General features: G+C 36.8%; 1 long non-coding RNA gene across 1 annotated transcript in view; it reads left to right on the top strand.

Moving 5' to 3' along the window:
* LOC105853719 overlaps positions 1-8,583 on the top strand; it is a 15,603-nt gene that overhangs the window by 5,963 nt on the left and 1,057 nt on the right. The window contains exon 2 of the long non-coding RNA XR_001145504.1: positions 2,800-2,969. This is a non-coding gene — a long non-coding RNA (uncharacterized LOC105853719). The remainder of the gene's footprint in view (positions 1-2,799; positions 2,970-8,583) is intronic.

Below are 8,583 nucleotides of genomic sequence, written 5' to 3'. Positions count from 1 at the left end.
GATGTTGATTATGTTTTAATTTTTGTTTCGTGTTCATAATTTTGCTTCTGAGCTCATTCATTGCTTCTGAAATTTGTTTTATCACTTTGATTAGATTTTCTCATAGCACTTTGACTTACCTTTCTGAGTTCTCTTTTGTTTCCTGGAGCTCTTTGTTATAGCAATTACGAATTCTTATCAAGGAGGTATAGTCTTTCCTGCCTGTGGTTGGAGCGTGGAGATTTATTCTGCCTTGTCACATTATGCTCTCTTGAGGTGTCAAGTTGCTGTGTGTTGAACATTTTTGTCCGCTTACTTTGCTCCTGGAATCTGTCCCCACTTCTTTTTCCAGAAATGTCTAGTAAATCAGAGGGTCAAACTAATTTTACTTTGTCCACGGTGACATTATGTCTTTGTTTAATTTTATTTGATTTTTTAAAAACTTTGCTGGTTTCTACAATAACTGAGAACTGCTTTGCTGTTGTTGAGTCAGCAAAGTAAAGGCTGGACTACCTATTGGCGCACATGAGTTGGGGCCAGGTGTATTTGGTGCTATCACTCCCCTCTAAGATCCACTTGCTAAAGAATAAGGACATAGGACATTTAACTGAGAATAAAGTAAATTAAAATGTACAGAAATAGCAGGTACAGTGCTAGTAATGTTTCAGAAGACTGTCATGACATTTTCTGACATAAGTACAGGATAACAACTAATGTAAGACACAATGGTTTGTAAGATTTACTCCATTTCATGTCACAATGAGCTGATTTTTAACATTTGATTTAGAAAGACTGCAAAGTTTGCTTTAGGTATTTCAGAAGGAAGGGATTTTAGCATGTCTGTATTTGAGGAAAGCAAATTGTTAAATATTTGAAATCAAAGACTGAATATTTTCTCTTCTGGCCTCTATACTGCAGAGATATCACTGCCCTAGTGAAGCCTACAAAATCTTGGTAATATTCGAAAGTTGCAAATATTTTAGTACCTGAGATTTAAATCAGAAATAATTTATCTCTATCTTCTGACAAGAGGGAGATTGCTATCCTCCTTAATAGCATAATGTCTATACTATTAATATCTATACAGATAACTAATCTTCAAAAAATCTTCATGTAGAATGCTGATTATGTTTTGAAATTTAAATCCAGCCAATAGGTATGCCCTGATACTGTTCAGATTTCATTATTTATTATTTTTATATAACTTTAAGAGTAAACAGTCAATAGTAAATAGAAGCAATTACTTAGTTTCCTTGTCATTTTTATTTATTTATGCTGACTCGTAAATTGCTTGATATAGTCACATCAAGCCAACTCTTCCTTTATTTGCATGCAGTCACAGGAAGGAATTATGACTCTGAAGTCACAGCAGGAAGTCTCTCTGTTAGTTCTGGTTACTCCACAGGGCATCCATTGATGGCTGGGTTGTCATTTATTCATTTTTGCCTATAGTACGTTTTTTCTCCCCACACAAATTGCTTGCCAAATGTTTCTGGAAGTGGCATAGTTGTTTTCACTTGGAACAATCCACTGTTGGATGCTTATATTTCTTCTGCTGTCAAATTCAGTAACTTGGTCAGAATTGCTAAAGCTCTAGTCAGAAGTAAATCAACGTTTAATGTGAATCTCCTCCTTTTTATTGTGGAGGTGTTAAATGCAATCTAGTCTCATAAAATGATTTATTTCCCTGCCAAGTAGAAAGGACAATAATCAAGTATATCCAAAATCATTACAGTCACCACAGCAGCCAGATTGAACTAGAATTTAAATTATCTTTAGAATCCTCTGTGAAACCCAAGTCTCTCCGTTTCTCATACTTGTCTTAGAAAACCAAATATTTATTTCAGTTGTTTTAGTTGAGGCAGTAATTATGATTTTTTTTATACAGTACCATTAAATTAACATTCATATATGTGTTTCATTGGGTCCCCTAGAAAAACACTGTCAGATTGGCTAGCTGGTGTTTAGAACTGGAGAAACCATGATTTGAAAGCTAAATGGCTTTACCACAATAATGACCATTCTGATGGTAAGAAATGATCATAATTTGATATTAATGAGAAAATGCAATTTCATAAATATATAAATAAATTGGCATAAAAACCAATGGACATGCTAAAATCGTAAGTCATTTCTGAATCATGGACAATGACTTCCTTTTTATATTTATTTGAATTAGCCAATTTTTCTGAATGAACATACATTGTATTTATTCTTAATCAGTTATCAGGTGTGTGTATGAATATACATATACATCCACTTCTAAGACTTCATAATGGGGAAAATCATATTCTAGGTGTGTATAATCAATCAGTAAAGAGTAAGAAGACTGGATATCAGGGTGTTACTGAAGATGGGGCTAGTGTCAAAGTAAGGCTCCTGTAGAAAGTCACCACCCCACTGTCCACTCTCATTTCCCAGCATACTGCCCACAAACATTAAAGTTTGAGGAAAATTTCACTCCTATTCTGCCACTTGCTTTCCAATATCCTGATCAATATGATGTTCCCCTCCCACGCTCCCCAAAAACCACAGAAATAAAGCTCTAAAAATGTTGTATTCTACTCTAGGAAAGTAAAATAAATACATGGAAGGGAATGGGAGAAGTTTCAGGAAATGTCTTTAATATGCATGCTTTAGCATCACTGAGAAGTACATTCAGAATAAAAGCCCCACTTACTGACTTGACAGGAGAGTTTCATCAGGAATTATTAAAAGGATTCACTTTGGAGACATCACAGTGTGCTAGATTTTGTGACCCACTGTGAAGGTCCTAGATTTTCTTCCCTCACAATTGTGTTTCTGCTTTCTGTCATCCAGCACCTGAGTCCTCCAGCTATACCTATTCTATGAAAACTACAGAACTCCTCACCTTCTCTTCAGCCTGTGGAGCAGTCACTGGCTCAAGGATTATTTCACAGGAGTCCAGACACACAACGACAGAGCAGGAGAGACGCCTGAGAAGTGGCATCAGAGACGCAACCTCGCTGGTAAGTGGAGGTCATGTTTATGCCAGGCTCCAGTTAAGGGGATCCTGAGTAGGGCTGCCAGAATAAAATACAGGATGGCTCTGGGAAATTTGAATTTCAGGTAATAATGAATACATTTGTATGCAAGTATGCACACTTACTCTGAAAGTTCTTTGCTGTCTGTTGTTATCTGAAATTCAAATTTAAACGAGGATCGTTTATTTTATTTGGTAATTTTAGTGACTCTGACCCTGAATAAGATGATGATGTCCAGCAACAAAAAAATGGTAATCCATTTTAAACACTTTTGTCATTCTTGTACTTATGGTCATTTTAACAGAATTTTTATAGGGTTCTTTAATTGTATTGTTACTTCATGTTATTTGGGGATCTGTAACCTTAATGATATCTTTCATTTTGTGTACTAGGAATGATTTGCTAGCAATTGTGATAATTTGTATGACATATAATTATAGTTAAGTACTTGAAATATATTTCTCCATGTGTAAGTATAATCCAATCAGCAGCAGGTTCTTTTATTTTTCAGAAGTAACCTAATAACTCTTGAGAGCAAATGAGATGTCATTCAATTAAAAAAAAAAAAGGTTGAATCATGGGCATGGTGTTACATTTTTTGGCATGTCCATCAAAAAGATGGTGATTAGAATTTCTGTGACAGTAGCAGCAAGGAGTTTGTCTCTTGCTATTTCACAAAGGCCATGATCTTATTAATGACTATTTTTCTCTTAACAAAGAAGGCAATACAATCAAAGGAAATTGTTCAAAGTGGGATGAAAGGAACTGGCATCAGAAAAGGCTATATGGTAACTAAAAAACTAGAAAAAAATTTTAATAGTTCCCTACAGTGCACAATTCAACTGCTAGCCTAGTCTTTTCTTAAGTTTTCTTTTCTATTGTACAAGTATGGTGATTCCCAATGTCTGTGTAAAGCAGCAGAAAGAGAAACGTTTTCTAAGTCCCAATAGGTAAATCAAGCAACTCATATCTGGATGAAGCAACCAGTTACTCAGTAACGGTCAAAAGCAAGGTCAGAGGCAAACACTTGCCTTATCCCAGTTAGTTGGTGTTTGCTTTCCAGTGATCCACCCAGGAAGTTAGTGCACAAGGGCAAAAAGCAGACAGAGGGACAGAAACTCCAGCTGACGCCATGGAAAGGACATAGGATTACAAATTCTGAATTTTGGATACCACTGCTGGCAATAAACTTAATTGTGACTTTGGACAAGTTCTTTAGCTTCTTCCCATAGAGACTGAAGAAATTGAATAGGACTAAGTTGTAAACTGTGTTTAGCAAAAACACAAAGAATTCAATTTCTTTTTTCAAAACCCTCAATTCCCTTGCCCATCTTTTCTCCCATAGCTACCTGGCAAAACTCTAATTTTTAGTCAACACCACTTTTCTCCCCTATCTGGAGGTTGAGAAGCTTGGTGACACAATTGAGGTTAATGCCACTCCACACACTCCACCACACAAAAGTCCTCCCCTAGCCTTAGAAAAAACAGAAAAGGGCTTCAAGACCCTGCCTTCTGCCTTTCTGTAGACTCTACCACTGCAATTATTGGCCTCTTCCTGTCTCAGCAGAAAGATCTTGCCCTAGATATCATTCCACTGATGATCATTTCTCTAGAACTTCTGTGCTACTGCAGGGTCCCCTCAGCATAAAATGTTTATTGATCTGGCCCTCCCTGGTGGCGCAGCGGTTTAAAGCACAGCACTGAGAATCTGAAGCCACTTCCGCATGAGTTCGATCCCCGCCTGCCTCCTGCCCCGGAGGAGACCACGTGGCGAGCCAGACCTCTCCTGACCAGCCCGCTGCTTCCTTCAGCAGTGTACTTCGTCGATCTTCCTGTTCTGCTCCCCACTCTGTCTCTGGTGAAGCCTCTCACCGCCCCTGAGCCTCTGGCCTGTACCCCAGTTCTGTATGCACAAATAAATGAATGAATCTTTAAAAAAAAAAAGTTTATTGATCTATTGACAAGCAACCCTTTCTTACCTGCTCTAATTGCTGTTTCCTTTCTTAAAAGTTATTTAAAAGGGTGTTGTTAATGCCCACCTTGTCTCTTATGCCTGTTTTCTCTTTCACTTATTCTAATTGGTTTCTGCCACCCCAGCAAACACCCACTAAAGTCATCACTTGACTACTTATTGCTAAAAGCAGAGGACACTTTTCAGCCTTCAGGCAAAATTACATTTGCACTGAATGTCTGCTCTGAAATTTCCTTTCCCTTAGCACTTGTGACTTCTACCTCAAATGTGTATGTGCTTTCTCTCACCTTTCCATCCCTTCTTTTCCTCCTCTTCTTTCTCCTTCTCTGTCTATTCCCTTGAATGTTGATGTTCCTTAGGGTAGCATTGTGGTACCTTAGACTCTTCTTTCCAGGTTGGATTTACTTACCAACTTTCTAACTTGTTTCATTTTCCCCAAACTGGGCCAATGTCCTGTATGTAACTTATCCTCAGATAGTTCAACAAATATGTCGCTATCTTATATTCTCTTTCTCTTTTTTTTTATCTTATGGTTTAATCTCTGATAAATGCATCTTCAGAGTTAGCTTCTTCAAGAAGAAATAAGGTTGAAGTATTAACCACCACATATCAAAATTATTTGAAGGCTAATTTTAAAAATTTATTTATGTAAAACAAACTTAATGAGGTAACAATAGTTTACATCACTGTTCGTATTCTGAAGATATAGGACCACCCCTTCCAGTGATGTTATTATATTGCACCTACCACCAAAGCACTCACAGTCACATTGTGCTCCCTCCAAGCTCTGTGCTTGGCTTTCCCTACAACCTCCCCTCTCTGAATGCCTCAGTTCTATAGAAAGCTAAATTGCTTTTAATGATAAAGTAACACATTAGTAGATACAAATAAACGAATGGAAGAACAAGAAGAGCAATACAGACTCACACATAGGCAGGGGTCAGGTTGACAATCCAGTGGAAATGAGGGTTCTGGGCCAACTAGATATCTTTATAGAGAGAAATGAACTGTGACTTTCATCTCAGCAATTAGGGAAACCAATCCCAGTTAGATTGTACATCTGAATAAAAATTAAAATAAAGGGGCAAAAGCCGCTGAAATAGACCCTAGAGAAATCTTCTCAAGATCCTTAAACAGGGTGCAAATATACTACCTATCAAGGAAAAGACTTTGAACTGAATTTCATTAAGATTAAGATTTTTTATGTAAAAATGTAACACAGAGTAGAAGAATATATACATGATACATATATTTGACAAAAGGTTGTCTTTAAAGATGTGAACTATTCATACAAATCAAAAGGAACAGAAAACTTACAAAAAATCCTGAACAAGTACATCATAAAACCTGTGAGCGATAGTATATAAAAATGACTTAGTAGCATTAGTCAACAGAGAAACAGAAAAAAATACTATAACAAGTGTTAGAATGTGGAGTGACTGCGGGTTTTACATAGTAATGTTGGGAGTATAAGTTGGTGCAAATACTTTGGTAAACTGGAAATATCTACAAAGATGAACATAAACCTGCCTTATGAATTAAACAATTTTGATCTTAGGTATATCTCAATAAGAATGCATAAATATGGGTAGCCAAAGAAAACATGGGCAGGGATGTTTACCTGAAAAAAAAAAAAGAATACTTATCAGACATTATTTCCAAAAATGGAAATAAGCAAATTTCTATTAGTAATAAGTATGATAATAAAGTGAACATAAATACACTGGAATATTACACTACATGTAACTACCAGGATGACTCTCACAGACACAATTTGAATAATAGAATCAAGATACATAAGAACATTTACTGCATTTTTCAATCCATATAATATTCAAAAATTCAGCAAGTCTAAAGCAGGTAATATTTTGTGTTTTAATTTGGATGATGTTTATATAGGTAAATTGCTTAATGATAATCCCATGTTGGTGTTTATATACTTTTGTTTTAATATTATACTTTAATAAAAATTGTGTAGAAACAAAAAGTTGAACAAGAATGGGGATAATCGATGGTTTCTTGGAACTGGGGGCAGGCTGACTACCTTATCATATTTTTGTTCATTTAATATAGAAAATTAAGACTGAATAAAATCAGGATTCTGTTTGTAGGGAAGCAGGAGAGAATGGCTATTATGTAAACAGCAAGCATTGATCTGGATGAATCTGTACTATGTATTTCAAAAAAGAAAAGAGGCTTATTTCCCTGGTGGTGCGAGGGGTTAAGACACAGCACTATGAAGCTACCACCAGCCACTATAGCATGAGTTCGATCCCTGGCCATGGAGGTGACCCACATGGCGCAGCAGATCTCTCCTCTCCCACCTGCAGCTCCCCTGAGCAGTGTATTTCAGTCGATCTGCCTGTTCTGATTCCCACTCTCCCTGTGAATCCTCTCACCTCCCCGCACTTCTGACCTGTACCCCAGTTCTTGTATGCAAAATAAATAAATCTTTAATAAATAAAAAAAGAAAGATAAGAAGCTAATATTCCTATTCTTTTAAAAATACCCTTCCTATGTATGGAGAAAGGCATACTGACTGTGAAAATGGAGGCTCCAAGAGTAGGTGGGTGGGATAAATGAGGGAAGAACAGTGTGTTAGGATGTTTTTCCTTTTGAATTGTTGCACTGACTGTGAGAAGCATGTGCCCTTCTGTGTTATTGGAAGAAGAATTTTCCAGGAATTTTAAAATTAAAAAGGTCAGTGACCTAGTACATGAGAAGCTAAACCACTAGGAATAGGTGAATGACATATTAATCATTAAGAAGTGCATGGCTGTGGAACAGGAATATTTCATAAAGTAGAGTGAGTATGAGAGAGGAATAGCCGTGAGGGCCTGGTGGCAAAATTGTCCTTTTTAGTCTTGGCATCTCATTAAGAAAAGCACTGCTGTAGCTGATTGCCCACTTTAATAAGTCACAGAACTAGATGGCAGGGCTCTTTCTAAGTACTTTGTTCCTTAGAACTATTTCTCACATCTAGTTTCAAAATGATTAGCACAAAGACTCTTGAGAAACAGAATTCTCAGTTGGATTCAATTTCTTTCTGTGGCTTGGGTATTAAAATCTTGTGGTGCAGAGGAAAGTGGGAAGAAGTTCAATTTTGTATGGCAACACCCACACCTGCCAGAAGTATTTGTTTATTGGGAGGCGGAAAGTCACCATTATTTTGAACAAAATCAGTTTTCTGCAATCTGGTTCACAGATGTGAAGAACATGGCCATTCATCAAAAAGTCTTTTTATTATCTCTCTGATACCATTAGCATAATACAATCTAATAAATGCTAATCAGTATTGACATGACAGCATCCAATTTACTTTCTCCCTTATTAACTTTCTTATGGTATGAAACAAATAGCAGTAACCAAGTTAAATTGTGCTTTCTAGTGGAGCTACTCATTTTTGCATCCTTCTTGATTGTGGTTTTATATTAAGCAATGCATGCACTAGGTATATGAATATAATTTTTCATTGTCAAACTTGGGTGTATCTCTTTTTTTTAAAGATTTATTTATTTGTGCATACAGAACTGGGGTGCAGGCCAGAGGCTCAGGGGCAGCGAGAGGCTTCACCAGAGACAGAGTGGGGAGCAGAACAGGCAGATAGACTAAGTACACTGCTGAGGG

The sequence above is a fragment of the Condylura cristata genome, unplaced genomic scaffold (genome assembly GCF_000260355.1).
Source record: "Condylura cristata isolate star-nosed mole 26May11 unplaced genomic scaffold, ConCri1.0 scaffold00016, whole genome shotgun sequence".
Taxonomy (NCBI): Eukaryota; Metazoa; Chordata; class Mammalia; order Eulipotyphla; family Talpidae; genus Condylura; species Condylura cristata.
This window is presented reverse-complemented; position numbering and strand designations above follow the sequence as displayed.